We start from the raw sequence: 18,364 nt of genomic DNA, 5'->3' as shown, positions 1-18,364 counted from the left end.
AAAATCCTCAGGGGAAAATGGTTCTTCAGTTGGTTTTACAAGGATTAGCAACTTCTGTGGCCCATCCCTGAGCAGCCAGCCAGGGAAATGGCTGGCCAGTGTTAAGGGCAGGCGGGGCAGGAGGGGCAGGCTGCCTCCTTGTGAAATGCTCTTGTTCGAGACAGACTACAGGTGTGCGTTAGTAGGCCAGGCCCACGCTGTCACTCTTCAGTGTAAAAGGGTCTGGTTACATTTCATTACAGTTCTTTTCTTTTTGCTTAAAACATTAGGGATTCTCAGTGCTGAACCAAGAGAATTCACTGAACCAAGAGAATTCACATCATCCTTTTGTGAAATGTCTTTACTTCTGCCTTACTTTCCTGTTCTTCTTCCCTTTTCTCTGTGTGCATAGACTTGGCTGCCTGTAGCTCCATCATCTAAATTAAATCATGTCCTCTCATTTTCTCTAGCATTGTTTTTCTTATCAAAGCTCCAATTCCCCCACAAAGTATACACTTGTCTTTCTTTTGGGTTCATCTTGCTCATGGAACCACAGGCTCTCCTCAGCCTGTTCTCGGGCTGAGTCCCTGGGTCCAGGTGCTGAAGTTGAGCCAGGAGAAAAGCACATGGGACTCAGGGTGACAGGGCAGGAAGACCCAAAAGGACACTGTTTTCAAGTAAGTTAACAGTGTCCCAGAACAAAGTCCAAGCATTCTTACAAGAATACAAAGATACCTACCGCCACAGAAGGTCATTTTCATAATGGTATCCAATCAAAATTACCAAGTTTGCGAAGAAGCAGGAAAGTATGTCCCATAATAAAGAGAAAAAGAATCAATCAAAATCAACGCAGAACTGACACAGGTGTTACAATTAGAGGCAGGGACATTAAACCAACTTTTAGAACCCTGTTCCATATGTCTAAAACATTAGGTAGAAGATATAAAGACACCTAAAGTGAAATTGTAGAGATGAAATCTACACTGTCCTACATGAAAATTATATTTCATAGAACTCATGTAACTAGATATTGCAAAAGAAAAGATTAGAGACCTTGAAGACATACTAATAATGAACTATCCAAAATGAAACACAGAAAAAGGATTTTCAAAACAAGGAACAGAGTGTCAGTTCTATAGGACAACTTCAAGTGCCTTAATGGACATGTCATTAGAGTCCCTGAAAAGAGGGGAGAACAAAAGAGATAGCTGAAGAAACAATGACTAAAAATTTTCCAAATTTCATGAAAACTGTAAATACACAGACCCAATAAGCTCAACAAATCCTAAACACACAAAACAGGAAGAAAGCTGAGCTGAGATGCCTCATTATCAAATTGCACAAAACCAGTGACAAAGAAAAAATGTGAAAGGACACATGACACACAGGAAGAAAGATAAGGATGACCTCCTTATTGTATGTCAATTATGAACTTTAATAAAGCAGAACAAGTTGAAAATACTGCATGGCCCTGACTGGTGTTCTCAGTGGTTAGAGTGTCAGCCCATGCAGCAAAGGATCATAGATTCGATTCCAGGTCAAGGGCATGTACCTGGGTTGCAGGTTCGATCCCCGGCCCTAGTCGGAGCCCATGCAGGAGGCAACCAATCGATGTGTCTCTCTCATATCTCTCTCTCTCTCTCTCTCTCTCTCTCTCTCTCTCTCTCTCTCTCTCTCTTCTTCCTTCCACTATCTCTAAAAAATCAATAGGAAAAAAATATCCTCAGGTGAGGATTAACAATAGCAACAAAAATGGTGCATGCTCTAGAACTGGTCTGGAATGTGATGTACAGACTCATTGTTGAGGAATTCTCAAAGGGACACTCCAGAAATAATTTGAGCCAAGACTAGTATAAGTAATATTAGACTCCAAGATGATTTCTTTAGAAGAAACTGCTTGGTTCATTTGCATATGTAAAAATCAACAGTTTCATTTCATTTTAAAAAGCAACCTTACTACTTGGTCATGTTCTGTGTATAACTGAACTCCAGGTGTTTCAGTCTGCTCTGTGGGCTTTCAGAAGCCAATTTAAATATTCATTTACAATTAGGTCAGATCCACTTGACTTAAGAAAATCATGGCTCTCTTTTGATTATTGCATTTCTCAGAAGGCAATTGGAGGCCCCCACTTGCACGACACTATGGTTTATAAATCTCCTGCTCCAGTGGTTTGTGATCCAAGACAGCCTTCCAATCAGTCTCGTAGGCAATGGAAAGGCAACCTGGACAAAATCCTAGGAATGTGGAGTAGTGAATACAGGCAGAAGAGAAGGAAGATCTGTGTATCCCCGAGTGACAGGATCCACACTGGAGTTACCAGTTTACCTGTGCAGGGTTGCCAGGGACTTGTTTACTACTATTATCCAATGTCTGTATCAGAAGATACAAATGTATCTGATTCAAAGATGTGGGTGTAGGTTTTAAATTATACCTCTATTCACTTCTGCACTATTTGTGACTCAGGAGGAGGGGCCCTTGATTGCTACATTGCTGGATGACATTAGTCATTAGACAGTTCATTCAGAGTGTAAAAAGTTACTTTATAATAGCTAGTGAAAGCTTTTAAGTACTCATTGCAACTTAGTTTTAAAGGCCTGCACTTAAGTGATTTTATGGGCGCTCTTGGCTCATGTTTGCAGTCATTGGGCGTGGAGCAGAGTCAAATGAAGAGGAGAGGGAAGTAAGTGGTAGACAAATCCTTCTGTGATCGTATCCAGCTCAGCTCAGCATGAAATATGGGCTCCCACACAAGTCATTCTTCCTGTATCTCTTCAGGGTTTAGAATATATGTATCTGACACAGTTCACAGCTCGGCTTAATAAGACCAAATACTTGTCTGTCTGTGTAATAGGCTGTTAGTATTGATAATAGTATAAAGAATAGTTGCAGTGTCATTTTTCAATGCACCATTTATAAGAAAGTTATCTTTACAGCAATGATTATACAAATACACATTCTCTAATATTGGTTTTAGGTGATGTCCAGTGCAAATGACAGCTTGTTGAAGTCCTATCACTTATTTACCTTCCAAAGCTTGTGTGTATATATGGAGAGCTGACTTTTTTTTTAACTCACTAGAGGCCCAGTGCATGAAATTTGTGCACGGGAGTGGGGGGAGAGGAGGGGTCCCCTTAGCCCAGTCTGCATCCTCTCTGATCTGGGACCCCTTGGGGGATGTTCGACTACTGGTTTAGGCCCGATCCTGGGGATTGGGCCTAAACTGGCAGTTGGACATCCCTCTCACAATCCTGGACTGCTAGCTCCTAATTGCTCACCTGCCTGCCTGCCTCCCCCCGCTGGCCTGGTTGCCCCTAACTGCCCCCTCCCTGCTGGCCTGGTTACTCCTAACTGCCCCCCCACCAGCCTGGTCACCCCTTACTGCCCCCCCCCGCCAGCCTGGTCACCCCCAACATTCCCCCTCTGCTGGCCTGGTTGCCCCTAACTGCCCCCCCACACCCTGGTTGCCCCTCCGCCTTTCTGCTCGCCCCTCATGGCCCCCTGCCAGCCTGGTTGCCCCATGCAGCCTGCTGTTCAGTCGTTTGGTCATCCCGCACTAACTCCCCTGCCAACCTGGTCGTAGGCAGCCATCATGTGAGGGTGTGAGGGTTAATTTGCATATTACCTCTTTGTTATATAGGATGTTCCTTGACTAGATGCCAAAAATTGGAAAAAACATTACTCCGAAAATCTGCATACACTTCAAAAGTGTTCATTTCTTATCTTTATAGAATCACAATGTTATTTGATACTGATTCCCTAATGAAGACTCTTACAGGAGTATCTCAGAAATACTAAGCTCTAGATAGGAGTATACAGTCCATGGACTGACTCTCCCAGTTGGGCTGGTATCTAAAATAGAGACCTGGTAAGTGCTGTGGTGGGTTCGTGACTGAGCCACTACAGATGTGTGTGAGGATGCTAGAGAGGTTTCAGAAAATCATCACTGAGAGGCCTGAAAGTGGAAACACATGCAGGATTTCAGAAGGTAGGGGGAACCGGAAGTGCTGGATTGTAGGAGGCTGATCCCAGTGGGAGAAAGAAAGAAAGAGCTTTGCAGCTAGACCTGTATTCTTCTCAGCACTTCCCACCTGTGACCTTAGCCAGCTACAAAGTACTCTAAGCTTTTTTTTCATCTGTCTAGTGGGAGTAATTCCTACGTTCCAGAGTGTCTGAGACTAGTAGAAATAATATCCTCATACATAGTAAGACCTCAACAAATGTAGTGATTATTTTTGCTGAACCTCAGAACCTCATAGTTACCTTTGATTCCCCTCTTTCTCTCACACACCATCAGCAAACTCTGTTTATTCTCCTTTGGAAATACATACCCAGAATCCAGCTGTGGCTCATGGCCTCCCTACCCCTCCATAGATGAAGCCACCTTTCTCTGCTGGAATTCTTCCAACAGGATCCCCACAGTTCTTAGTCTTGCCCCTACAGCTCACTCTCAAGACAACAGCTGGAGTGACACTTAAAATCAAGTGAGGTCTTGTTACTGCTCCCTCAAAACCCTCCCTGTGGCTTTCCATATCACTCAGAATGAAACCCCAGGTCCTCCCACAGCCAACTAGGCTCCCCATGATCTGCTTCTCTCCCCTACCTCAATGAGTTTAGCCCCTGCCCTCTCACCTCCACTCCCCTCTTCAACCACACTGGCCCTTCAGACTCCCCCCAGGCTCCTTCACTTCTCCAGCTCTGTGTAAATGTCACAGTCAGTGGAGCTTCTGTAAAAGGGCAACCCCCCATCACGGCCTCCCCTCCACCTCCTTACATCTCTTCCCCATTAGAATCTCAGATCCGTAGGGCTGAGTCTCTGCTCAGCGTGTTCATGGCTGTCCCTCTGTCACCTGGAAGAGCACCCAGGACAGAGCTGTGTGATAACTGTTGGATGGATGAGTTAGTATTGGTCTCACACCACTGAGGGAGAGATCTGGAATGAATGAAGAGAGCTCTGTGCTGAAATTCAGAGCATTGGTGCTCACCACCAGTCTGACCTTGGGCAAGATCTGGGCCTCATTCTACTTCCCTGTGGAATGGAAGCCTGGGCCATTGTTATTTCTGAGACACTAATGCTGATGTGTGAGGGAGACTGTGTGTGGTGTGTAGTGTGTGCTGTGTGGCGGTTCTCATTTCCCGTCCTGGCAGTAAAGCCACGGGAAATGCATCAACGTTGAGGCCCGAGCTTCTGTTCCTGGAAAAGTTCTGCCTATGAGATGCTTAGTAAACACTGGGAGGTTCTGGTGTTCCTCTGGTCTTGGAAAATATAGTCGTGACTTTTCCTAAAACTAGGGATGGACAAAAACCCTATAAAGTTCTACTTTTACCTGTGATTCCAACTGTTTTTATGTTGCCTTATTTAAAGTAAACATTATTTGGGATTAGGAAGTGAAGTTTTGTGATATTTCAACAGATGGCGCTGGTGGTAGCTATTATCTGACTATAAAAAATGAATTTCAGCTTTTCTCAATCTCCTTTTTTTAAAAAAAATATGTTGCACCCTAAAATGATACATTAATTTGTTTAGTCCTTTATCTTACCAATACATCAGAAAGTGAATGTGTTTTCTTTTTGTTTTTATTGATTTAAGAGAGAGAGAGAGAGAGAGAGAGAGAGAGAGAGAGAGAAGGGAGAGAGAAAGAAACATTGATTTGTTGTTCCACTTATTTATACAATTCATTGGTTGATTCTTGTTTGTGCCCTGACCAGGGATTGAGCCTGCAACCATGGCATATCAGGATGACACACCAACTGAGCTACCCAGCCAGGGCAGAAAGTGAATGGTTTTAACCATTTTATATAGTGAAGGCAGCCCTGAAACATGGAGCAGCTCAATCCAAAAGTTGCCTACATTATATTATCATGCACTTTACCCAGTGTTGTCATAAAAACTGACACTACATTTCCCTTAGAGGAAAGATCATTTGCACAGAAGTGCCATCCATTTGGGCTTATGACATAAATGCAAATCAGTCAGTAAGATCTATTTATCTAGATGCCTTAAATAGATGCAGATATTGCCTTAAACGACCGCACATACCAAGAGAAATGCTGTGATCAAACAGGGGCCTAGAGAAAGACATGTGGCTCCTGGAGTCTGAGGAGAAAATGTTGTGCAGAGAATGATAGCCAAAGCATTAGAACTGTTTACGCCCCTTCATCAGCTTCTTCCACCCCTGACCGTGTTTCCATCTCATCTGCAGGCGAGATCATTTTAATTATTCAGCCTTGCACTTGCTTCTGGGTGTGGTTTCCCTGATTGCATACTTCAGCGCAGATTACAAACATTTGGCAGGATTCCTCCTTCTGTGGGAACCAGACAAGTCATAACACCACCAACTGAGCTCTCTGTGCTGTTGTACAGGAAAGGAGCCGGCATCTCAGGTTTCAGAGTGCAGAGGCTGGGAATCACTGGTTCTCCTCTCCGTTTGGGTTTGAGTATGAGCTACCAGCTCCTATTGTACTAACACCTCCGAACAAGACCCATGGTCATGAGGAACTGGTCCGGAATCCCCAGCAGGGAGCCATATCTTGTCTCAGAAAATGATCACCCAGAGTTGGAAAGAGAAATGAAGATTCGAGTATGTGCCCAGGAAAGTCTTCGTTGTGGATGTTTAAGAGCTTACTGATAAGATTAAGAAGGTTGTCATAAATTTTAGCTTTAAAAACTTAAGAACATTACTAAGTAGTAAAGCCAAGAAATGTTGAGTGAAACAGCCATAGGTTTTCCATCAACCTGAGCTTAAAATGCCCATTTCCATGACCCTCCGTTCCCTTTTCCCTCCTTCACCCCAGGCTTCCTGTCCAATGTTCACTCCCTCACACCTGCCCCAGCCACTGGTGAGACTCACACTGCAGGAAGGAGAGTGGAGCATCACTGGGCCTCGTGCTCTCAGAATGTAGGCCCATGGCAGGAGCCTGGAAATGTGAGCATGGGTATTCTGACACATAATTGGAGATGAGGCATTTATCGTCAAATGGCCTTTTAATTGCCTTTTAAGAATAAACAGTGTTTTTTTTCTTCTTGATTACTAAAGTCAATTAGCAGACAAAGAGCCTTACTATTTGTATACTTGAAAAGAGTAGTAACAACACCTGGCACCCTGTTTCACTTTGTATCCAAGTGTCCCAAGGCACTTTACAGGCTTCAGTGCAAGTCTCACTGCCTTTTTGTTTTTTTGAGGTAGGTAAATAGTGAGAAACACCAGGGGCAGGGCCGTAGGTTTGTATCAGACTTCCTGGAAGAAGAGAGGCAGCGTTAGCACAGGTAGGCACAGGGCTATGAGTGTACTAGTAAGTGACAAATGAACAGGAAGAGGATTAATGTTTACCCAGTGCATTCACACAGTGCCAGGTACTGCACTTGGCTTTTCCATCTCCCAACCCAGCTTTAATGAGGTATCCTATATAATAAAAGGCTAATATGCAAATCAACCAAACAGAGGAATGACTGGTCACTATGACACACACTGACCACCAGGGGGCAGGTGCTCAACGCAGGAGCTGCCCCCTGGTGGTCAGTGTGCTCCCACAGGGGAAGCGCCACTCAACCAGAAGCTGGGCTCACGGCTGTAGCAGGAGCTCTCTTGCCTCTGCAGCAGCACTAAGGATGTCTGATTGCTGGCTTAGGGCTGCTCTCCATTCCCCGAGGGCCCCCAGACTAAGAGGGTGCAGGCCAAGCTGAGAGACCCCCTTCCCGCCCCCTCCCCCCAAGTGCACGAATTTCGTGCACTGGGTCTCTAGTAATGTACATAAAAGTCACCCACTTTCGGTGCAGTTGATGACTGTGGCAGTTGTGTAGCTGCCTCCATAACCAAGCAGAGAACACTTCCCTCTCCTCAGGGACTTCTCTGCTGCCCCCTCTGCAGGCAGTCCTGCCCCTCCACATTTTCTTCTTTTTGTACCTTTTTCTTTTCTAGAATGTCATATACATTGAATTAGTCATTTTTAGTCCTTTGTGTCTGACTTCTTTCTCATAGCATCATGGCTGTGAGACTCACCATGTTCTTGCTCGTGTCAGTAGGTCGTTCCTTTACTGTGTGAATGTATACAGCTCACCCATTCAGCAGCCCAATGGCCGGGCTGTTTCCTTGTGGAATGATAGAACGTTGCTGCTGTGAACATTCATGTGCAGACCTATGATTGTATTTCTCCTGGGTAAATACCTGTGAATAGGGTTGCCATGTATATGGGGAGTGTACTTTTAACTTAAGACACCACCACACAGTTTTCCAAATTTGTTCTGCCCTATATCCTGTGAGTTCCAGTTGCTCCACATCCTGATATTTGGATATCATTTCAGTTCATCCTCACAACAACACTGTGAAATTAGGTGTTATTGTTATTACTCCCATATTACAAGTGAAGAAACTGAAGTCTAAAGAGATCAAGTGACTTGTATAAGGTGCACAGCTAATAGATGGTGAATTCAGCCCTAGCCGGTTTGGCTCAGTGGGTAGAGCATTGGCCTGCAGACTGAAGGGAGCCAGTTCAATTTCTGGTCAAGGGCATGTATCTTGGTTGCGGGCTCGATCCCCAGTAGGGGGCATGCAGAAGGCAGCCGATCAATGATTCTCTTTCAGCATTGATGTTTCTCTCTATCTCTCTCCCTTCTATAAATTATATATATATATATATATATATATATATATATATATATATATATATATATATTTATTTATTTTAAAGATGGCGAATTCAGTTTATACTCAACCCAGTCTATTGATGCCAAAACCCTACTCTCTTTCTATTATAAAATGTCCTGTATTTAGCCTGGCTAGCATGGCTCAGTGGTTGAGTGTCGACCCAAGAACCAGGAGGTTATGGTTCGATTCCTGGTCATTGCACATGTCTGGGTTACAGGCTTGGTCCTCAGTGGGGGGCATGCAGGAGGCAGCCAATCAATGATTCTCTCTCATCATTGATGTTTCTATCTCTCTCTCCCTCTCTTTCTCTCTGAAATCAATAAAGATATATTTTAAAAATAAAATGTTCTGTACTTAACATTAGGAAAACTTCCACTGATAATCTAGAGGATTTCAAGGCAAATGAAATATGATTAGTTACATGCCAAAAGCCTACTTCAATCTCATGAGATGGAAATACAAAGTTAAACGTGTACAAAGGAATTTATTAATTAACTGAAAATAAGTGTAGGGAAAACAGGAGCACAATACTTTAAGTTGAAAGCTTTTATTCCCCCAAATCAGCATATCATGTCATTTGTACTAGTATATGCTACCCGCCCCCTCTCCTTGAGACTCATGGGGCAAGTGGTTCCATTCTATCAGCTAAAGTTAGGAAAAAAGCCAGCAATGGAACCAGGATTCCTGGGCCTCCAACATGAGCTTTTCGGCTACAGTTTCTAGGGTTAATTTTAAAGATAGAGCCACCAGTGGGGTAAATGTATATTATAGGAACCAAACAGAAAGGAACTTGATGGAATGAGCACAGTGAGGTTTGTGTGCATTTGCCGTGCTATCTTTTCCTTCCCTCCTCTACATGGTCCATCTGAGGTCTCAACTCAGGAGCCTCTGGGGACAACTGGGCCAACAGAGGTGCTTTCTAATTGAATTTAAATACCATAAGATTTCACAGAAAAGTCCAGATTCCCCTTTCTGAGAATCCAGGAGACCTTCAACATGGGAGCATTGTCTGCTTGCTTGCCTGCACCAGGGGACACCTTATGACCCTGGTCCACACAAACTGGCGAAGGTGGCAGAATGGACAACAGCCAAACACCTGGATCCTTCTCACCAGCGAGTCTCTGTGAACCTGCCCAGAAATGCCCACACTGGCTTTCAGTTTGGTGGAGGTGGAGGGCTGGGGAGTGGAGCCAAGGAGAACTTTTCTAGGCGCTAATATAATGCTGGCTTGTTCCCATCTAAAATGGTGACATGTTGCAAAAAGTGTGCAAAGATTTTTTTGGACATAGACTCTTTTTTTCTGTGTATTCATCTTAGAATAAATTATATAATAAAATAAATGAATCCCGTTGAATGACTTACCATTGTGTCTGCTTTGGAAGGCAATATGTAGATGTTTAGCCAGTGTCAACATATTGGAAGCAAAGAGCATTTCATAAACCTAAAACATACCAAATACTGAAGGCTGGAAGGTTTTTAAGTGAAGGGTCCATAATTTGTAGCCAGGTCTTCTAAATCTCATCATCTTTCCATCTGAAAAGGAGAAATTTCTATGTGAATATGCTAAATGCTATTTTGACAGCCAAATTCACAGCATTCTCTTTATTCAAACTCCTGCACTTTCTTGTGGTGTTTAAGATCAGAAGGACTGTGGGGTTGGATTGGTCCCTGTGGAGGCCTCATGAGTACCTCTGTTGGAAGCGTCAGTCAGACAGCCGCTCTGCCTATCTGGGTGGCCACCTCTTACTCCTCATCAGAGCCACACTGGGGCCTGTGTGAGGAGCCTTTTGTGATTTCTCCTGTCAGATGCTGACTGCCGCAGTGTTCTTTTTCTTTGCCATTTTGGAACCCTGCATGCTAGGACACAGCCAACTGGAACGTGAGTGACTTCTCTAACAATGTGACAGGATTTGTGGCGTGATGTCATGCATGTGAGTCAGGCAGAGCTTCTGTCACGAATACCAGCACGTCCAGGTGGCAGGACCCTGCCGAGAAGCAGATGTGCCGGCACATTCCTTTCTCTGTGTCCATCACCTCTTTAGTGGAGGAGTGTGTGTGTCTGTGCGTGTGTGGATGTGTGTGCATTTTGCTTTTTAGCCTTCCTCCTGAAGAGGCAGCAGTAAATGTGAGCTGGCAGAGAGCAGACCAAGAGCTAAATGATCTCTGCCCACTTTTGTAATTTTTCCTTAAGAGGCATCATGCAGAGTGGTTTGTCATGAAAATCAGCCTTTAGGTTACTTCTATCAGCTTCAGAAATGATGAGCACACTTGGGCACCTGCCCTGGGTAGACCTCTTTGCAGGCTTATTTCTGTAGTTTGCCTGTTAGGAAATAAAAGGTGATTACAAGGAAATGGTTCTGTGATTCTGACAGTTCAGATGTTGCATCTAGAATAGGTGGGATCAATGATACATTGCCTGTGTAAGTCTCTTTAATATGAGAATCTCAAAGGATCTTATCAATGTGAAATGTCACATTATAATGTAATGGAACACAGATTCAGGACAGCTCCCAGGCAGGGGCCCCTGAGACAGGCACCATTTCTGATATCAGAAATTGAGACACAGTAAAAAATCAGAGCCAAAATCTGATCTGAGCCTTACGCGGCTCAGTACCTCAGAAGACAGAAAGTGTGAAAAGAGAAATAGCTATCACAGGCAAAGGGATTCTGATATTTGGGATTGGGACCCCAAACAGTTCTTTCCTGATATGAGTCAAACCTCCATTTATTCCCTGTAGCTCACCTACCTGTTTTTTTCACCAACCTGACTGTCCAGAATTAGATCTTGTCCCTTTGAAGGATGCCAGAAGTGGTCAGTTGGCAAAGGGCCCACATGTTAGGAACTTGTGTTTGCCACAGAAAATGCTTTGCGTGTGAAGGTCACCTCAGAAGCTTGGTGATGATGGTCCATCTAACAGCTGGATGTTAAACACAATAGATTCTCTTAGGCAGTAGAATCTTCTCTCTGTAACCAACTAAAAATATAATCTACAGAGTGAGTGTAATTTAGTTTATGACACCTAGCCTAGTCTGTAAAATTACCAGCTAGTTGAAATTAATGATCAATTTGGCACAGGTATTTGTGCAATATGACTATGGTTTATCCATGCTACAACATCCAAGAACAGTATATTCCATTGTCAATCTTTTATTTTGTTTTCTCCCCCCCCCCCCTCACTCCTTGTCTCCAGGAGACCAATTAATTGTTCAGAGGTAATATATAGAGGAGATTTCAAAAGCATTTACTTTGGCACAGTCCCTGCCCCTTTGTGGTCTGGCTAACAATAAAGCTAAAATTTGTTTTGTAATGATGGTTCTAGTTGGACTGGAATTCCTTTGAAGTCCCTGCAGTTTGCTGTTGTGAGATATTATTTGACTGCAATAAAACACTCTCTGTACATTATCAAAATATGGTGCACACTGAATTATAGCAACTTACAGTGACCAAGCTCCCCCTTGGAGGTGTTTGCATGAGTGAAGCATATAGCACATCAAGATGAGCCTTTGTTATATCCATTAGTGTTCAGTCATTACTTCATGGACAGTCCATGGATCTTAAATCCCCTGCAAGTTCAATATCAGCAACTATGGGGAGCAAAGAGCAAATCTGAACAAATAGACAACCTTAACCAGGGCACACTGGCCTGTTCTGATAAGATAGAGGACCATGCCAACTGGTGGAAACACTCAGCTTCTCAGCTCTTGCATCAGTTGACCTGAATTATTCAATGCTGTTGTCATCTCTAAATAAATATAGTTATTGTCCTGGTCTCTCCTTATACTTTAAAACTCTTCCCTGCCCTCCCCCACGGGCTGGAGCAGTCCACATGTTTCTGTGGAAGGGGGCATCACAGGCTCCTTGCACAGGCTCGAATCCAGTGGAAAGGCCGGCTTCATGAAGGCATTGTGTCTCTGAGGTGTGGCTCTCCCAGGCAGCAGTGCAGACGTGCTTGATAACCACTGTCTGTCTGCTCTTGACACAGGACACATATGCAGAAATAGTGTCATTCTTTGTTTTCATAGTGAGTGTGCTCATGTGTATTTGACAAAGAATATTGTATGTTTGTGAGAAAGGGTGTGTGTGTGTGTGTGTGTGTGTGTGTGTGTGTGTGTGTGTGTATGCAATTGGGGTTATATGATCATTTGAAAAGCAGTTTTTTGTCTAGGGCTGTTTTGGTAAATAGCACTCATTTAGAAATGTGTTGCTTTGCTATCAGAATTAGAATGGGTATGAGACTGTGCTGTGGAGGATGTTTGTTTTAAGCAAATAATGAAATCCTTATAGTGTTCATTGACAATGCTGATGGACTGTGTTTCACTGCTTATGTAAAAAAATACTTAAGTAATTTTTATGATATGATTAAGTAATGAAAACAAATGCCTGAAAATATATTTTGACACAGGGAAATTATGTAGAAAAATAATTTCAAAAATCTATTTTAATTGCTTACCTTTGACTGAGTCTTAAGCTAAAATGTTCTGCCTGGGTTTTTACCCCTGTGCCTGTCTTATGTGTTTCCTTTCCATGTTTTATCTGAGTCACATTTAGTTGAAGAGAACAATAATTAAAAGTCTACTGGAGAGGGGGACAAGGGCAGGGTAAAGGGAGTCAATGGGAGGAGGAGGGATTAGGGGAAATCTTTAATATATTCAACAATAAAGATAAATTTTTTAAAAATCCACTGAACTCACTTCCAGTTTCTGCTCCAGCATGTAAGGAATGAAAAGTCTTCACAGCAAGAAGCAAGCGGGACAAGCTGAAAATCAACAATTCTTCTCAAATTGAGAGAATTGAAGTCACTGGACAAAATGCTGCCCTCAGAATTCAGAGAGAGATATGAATAGAGAGAACTGGAGATTATCAAGAGCAGAAACTTCCCCTAGGCCAGCATCAGGTGGCAACACAGAAGGGTGGTTGACTCATTGCTGAAGGTTAAGCGAGGACTAGCCTGAGAGATCAGAACTCTTGGGGATTCAGCATTAGGAGGACCCCATACTCTCATGAGTTTTACCTTCAGGAGTCCTAGATTTTCAGGGTGAAGATCAAAGAAAAATAACCTCATGCTTTTGTCAGGGAGAGAAGAAAAGTAACGATTTTGGAAATGGGTTCAGAGCTCTCTGCTTTCCTTAAGGAAGTCCTTCCTTCAAGGGAAACTACTTGCCAGAGTCTAACTGATCTGAGGGAAGGTAACTACTCAACTCCAGCCCCCTTCAGTCCTCTTGCTTCACTTAAGATGGTGAGGAGGAAAGCTGAAAAGCACTTGTGAAAGTCATAGCCCAGGGACACAGACCCAGGAAAAGAATTAAGATCTAATTATAGGATTATAGAATGTTTTCCCTTCCTTCACACTTTAACACCACATCAACAGGCTCCTGTATTATTATGGGGATTTCATCTGAAAGAATTGCAAGATTCAGACTAAGAAGGATTCTATAGGGAAACCCATGGACAAAAGAGGAAACAAAAACAAGGCCACTGGAGAAAATTTTAGCCTCTGATACTTACAGCAAATGATAAATATGGCTCACTCCTAGCCAGTTAAGCATAAAACCTCACATGTAGGGCCTGTTGGCCTCAGTTACTTTAATCTGCTACATCAAGTCTGGCTTTGAACTATAAGGCATGCTGAAATGCAAAAAACAGTTTGAAGACACAGAGCAAGCATCAGAATCAGATATAGAAAAGAGTTTGAAATTATTCATCTTTAACTTAAGATAGCTATGACTAATATATTAAGTAATCTAATGGGAAAAGTGGTCAACATGCAAGAACAGATGGGAACTCTAAGAAAGAAGCAAAAGGAAATGCTAGAAATCAAAAGCAATGTAACAGAAATGAAGAGTGCCTTTGTTGGGCTCATCAGTAGACTGGACATGGTGAAGAAAGAATGAGCAAGCTTGAAGATATGTCAATAGAAACTTCCAAAACTGAAAAGCAAAGAGAAAAAGGAATGGGGAAAAAACTGAAACTAAACTATCCAAGAACTGTAGAACAATTACAAAAGGTGTAACATACACATGATGGGAGTAGCATATTGAGAAGAAAGAGAAAGAAGAAAGAAAGAAGAAAGAAAGAAAGAAAGAAAGAAAGAAAGAAAGAAAGAAAGAAAGAGAAATAGAAAAAAATATCTAAATTACAACTAGCTGCAGTTTCTCCAAAATTAATGACAGACACCAAACCACAGATTCAGGAAGTTCAGAGAACTCCAAGTACAATAAATACCAAAAATTTACAATTAGGTGTGTCATATTCGAACTGCAGGTAACAAAAGACAAAGAAAACATCTCAAAATAATCTAGAGGGGGAAAAAAACCCCACTTTATCTATAGAGGGACAAGGATAAGAATTATATCAGACTTCTCTTCAGAAACCAGCAAGCAAGAAGAGAGTGAAGTGAAATATTTAAAGTGTCAAAAGAAATAAACCGACCAACCTGAAATTCTGTATCTAGTGAATTATCCATCAAAAATGGAGAAACAGATTTTCTCAAACAAATAGAAATTAAAGAAATGTGTCTCCAGTAGACTTACCTTGCAAGAATTGAAGTTTAAAGTTCTTCTTCATAAAGAGAGAACATAGTATAGGATATTTTTGTGGATATTGACAAACTAATTCTAAAGTATATATGGAAAGGTAAAACACCTGCAATAGCCAACACAATACTGAAGATCAGAGTTAGAGAACTGACACTACCCAATTATAAGACTTACCATAAAGCTGTAATACTCAAGATAGCATGGCACTGGCAAAACAATAGATCAGTAGTACAGAATAGAGAACGAGAAATAGACACTCCCCACCCCCAAACATAGTCAAGTGGTCTTTGACAAATGAGCAAAGGCATTCCAATGGATGAAGTATAGTATCTTCAACAAATGGCACTGGAATAACTGGGTATCCACATGCGAAAAAAAGAAGAAATGAATCTACACACAGACCTTGTCCCCTTCACAAAAGTTAACTCAATATGTTTCATAGAGCTAAGTGTAAAATGCAAAACCAAAAAGCTTCTAGAAGATAGCATGGGAGAAAATCTTCATCATCTACTGAAAACTGCAGTTAATACAACTAAAAACCAAGCCACAAACTTGGAGAAAAACCTTAGCAAAACACATATCTGATAAAGGATGGTATCCAAAATATACAAAGAACTGTTAAAAGTCAACAATAAGAAAATGAACAATACAATTAAAAATGGGCAAAGGATCTAAACAGACATCTCACCAAAGAGGATACACAAATGGCAAATAAGCCTATGAAAAGGTGCTCAATGTTACATCTCATTGGGGAAATGCAAGTTAAAATTATGACGAAATACCACTGCACACCAAGTAGAACAATGAAAATCAAAAGCACTCAATGCTGGCAAGGATGTCTGGAACAGAAGGGACTCACTCACTTCTGGTGGGAATGCAAAATGGTGCCTCCTCTTTGGAGGAATGTTTGCAGTTTCATAAAAAGCCAAACATAGTCTCATTACATGGTCCAAAGGAGTTGAAAACTATGTCCACATAAAAGCTGCATAGGAATGTTTATAACAACTTCATTCACAATATTCACAAACTGGAAGCAAGCAAGATACCCTTCAATAGGAGAATGGATAAACTGTGGAACATCTACACAATGCAATATTATCCAGCCACAAAAAGAAATGAGCTGTCAAACTACAAAAAAAGACATGGAGGAACCTTAAATGCATGTCACCAATCTGAAAAGGCTACATATGGTATGAGTCCAACTGTATGACATTCTGGAAAAGTCAGAAATAGAGATAGTGAAAAGATAGGTGGTTGGCAAGTGTTCAGCAGCAGACAGGGAGGGTTAAATAGGTGGAGCACAGTGTTTTTTAAGGCAAAAAAATTCTTCTGTACAATACTGTGATAGTGAACACAGCACATTATACATTCGTCAGTACCCATAGAATTTTACAGATCAAAGAGTGAACTCAATGTAAACTATCGACTTTAGTTAAAAATGTGTCAGTATTGGTTTATCAATTGTTTATCAAATATACCACTCTAATGCAAGATAATAATAGGGGAAAGTATGCAGGAAATGGGGGAAGAAGTGGTATATGAGGACTCTGTACTTTCTGTGTAACTTTTCTGTAAAGCTAAAGCTGCTCTAAAAATTAAAGTCCATTAAAAAAAAAAGTCCTTTGACACCCTAACTGAAGAGAAGTCACAGTGAGAAATGTGGAGTCTTAGGCCAAAGTATTGGGAGGAGCAGAGGGAGATGGCAGTGCCCCGACTCTTGGCCCTGTAATTCCTGGGAAGCCAGCAGCCTGCGTTTTGTGTGGCATTTGTCGTCCTGGAAGCCTGAGATGTTAGAGAAAAAAAATCAGTATTAGTAATGGCCTGAAACTGGAGAGGTTCTCTGAAACCCTAACCCTCATTTGTTTTCACCAAAGTTCAAACCACGGTGGGCCTGCTTGATCCTCTGCCAGCTGCTGTTGGCTGATCGATGGTTTGTTTCATGCTGTGTTTAAAAATATGGAATTAGGAATTAGGTGGTCCATCCTGAATCCCTGCTGAGATGTCTGGCTGGGTGTGGTGGGGAGTGTGGACCCAGCAGGAAGTTGTTTCCCAATGTGCCCAGAAAGGACTCTGGGGGACCTCCAGCTTCTAACCAGCAATGCTCAGAACGCCACTGAGAAAGGACCAGAGGAAGCCAACACGGGACAGGCACACACCCAGAAAGAAATTCACCCCCGACATTTGTGTCACCACTGGGTCATGGCCTGGTGAGGTGTTTTAATCCTCTTGAGGCCCTTTTTACCTTCTGGAAGATACTCGGTCTGGTGGCATAGGTCTTCTCCCTACATTCCCATGTGAAGCCTCTACAGCCTGTCCTTTCCTGAGACCTTTTCACCATTTCAGTTCTCTTTCAGCATCTGATTTCGCTTACTAAGGAAACCAAGAATTGTGAAATGCCTCTTTTTACTCTACTCTAAAAGATTTAGATAATTACAATCTTCGGCATAAAACTGGAAATTTCACAGATGCTTTTGTTTCTAAGAATGATTACTGTATTTCAAGAATTACTCAAAACTCCAGATCCCTTTATATTTATGCATGCCTGTGCCTGCATGCATGGACACGGAGGCCACCGAATCAACTCTCATGGACTCAGCTGCCCACTTTCCTTCCGCTTTTGCCTCTTCTTTTCATTTTTATTCTGCCTCCCACCATCCTCTGCCCTCCAGTTCCTTCTCATTCTCTTTTCATCCCATCTTCCCTCATGTATTCATCATGACTTGGGCACCAGACCACCTTTATCATTGCAGAAAACATAACATGGCAATGGCTTCAAATTTGCCAGTACCTCTCAATTACCCACACCTGTCCTCTCTGCGGCCAGGCCCAAGTGTGGCTGCACTGTGAGACTAGTGGGTGTTGTTTAATCCAGAAAAAAACGCAGTCAGGGAGTGTGCAGTAGTACTGGACAAAACACAGTCAGGGAGTGTGCAGTAGTACTGGATCTGTGATTTTACCCACTTTTAATTTATATTGTATGTATTTAGAAATTAACAGAATGCTTGCCTCTTAAAAATCATCAGAATGATGTCATTCATTCAGTGTTTCTGTTTGTTTATTTAGTGGTTTACAGTCATATACGTTTGTGTCTTTAAGCCTAGAAGATAAAGATGCCCTTTATTAGGAGTAGTCTTTGGTGGTGGTTGGGGTGTTGGTGGTGCTGTTGCTTTTGGCCTGATCCCAGCAGCATGCCATTCATTTTCCT

At 42.3% G+C, this 18,364-nt stretch overlaps 1 protein-coding gene across 1 annotated transcript in view; it reads left to right on the top strand.

The window, feature by feature from the left end:
• Positions 1–18,364, top strand: part of GMDS (GDP-mannose 4,6-dehydratase) — a 686,242-nt gene that overhangs the window by 627,205 nt on the left and 40,673 nt on the right. The window lies entirely within an intron of this gene.

This window comes from Myotis nattereri (assembly GCF_964212035.1).
Source record: "Myotis nattereri genome assembly, chromosome: 3".
NCBI classification, from domain to species: domain Eukaryota; kingdom Metazoa; phylum Chordata; class Mammalia; order Chiroptera; family Vespertilionidae; genus Myotis; species Myotis nattereri.
The sequence above is the reverse complement of the archived record's forward strand: the minus strand, read 5'-3'. Positions and strand labels throughout refer to the sequence as shown.